Genomic DNA, 407 nt, shown 5'->3' on the forward strand with positions numbered 1-407 from the left:
TAAATTCTAAAATTCTTAAATCTTTAAATTCTTAAATTCTTAAATTCTTAAATTCTTAAATTCTTAAATTTTTAAATTCTTTAATTCTTTAATTCTTAAATTCTTAAATTCTTAAATTCTTAAATTATTAAATTCTTAAATTCTTAAATTCTTAAATTCTTAAATTCTTAAATTCTTAAATTCTTAAATTCTTAAATTCTTAAATTCTTAAATTCTTAAATTCTTAAATTCTTAAATTCTTAAATTCTTAAATTCTTAAATTCTTAAATTCTTAAATTCTTAAATTCTTAAATTCTTAAATTCTTAAATTCTTAAATTCTTAAATTCTTAAATTCTTAAATTCTTAAATTCTTAAATTCTTAAATTCTTAAATTCTTAAATTCTTAAATTCTTAAATTCTTAAATTC

Source organism: Culex pipiens, chromosome 1 (genome assembly GCF_016801865.2).
Source record: "Culex pipiens pallens isolate TS chromosome 1, TS_CPP_V2, whole genome shotgun sequence".
In the NCBI taxonomy this organism is placed as follows: Eukaryota; Metazoa; Arthropoda; class Insecta; order Diptera; family Culicidae; genus Culex; species Culex pipiens.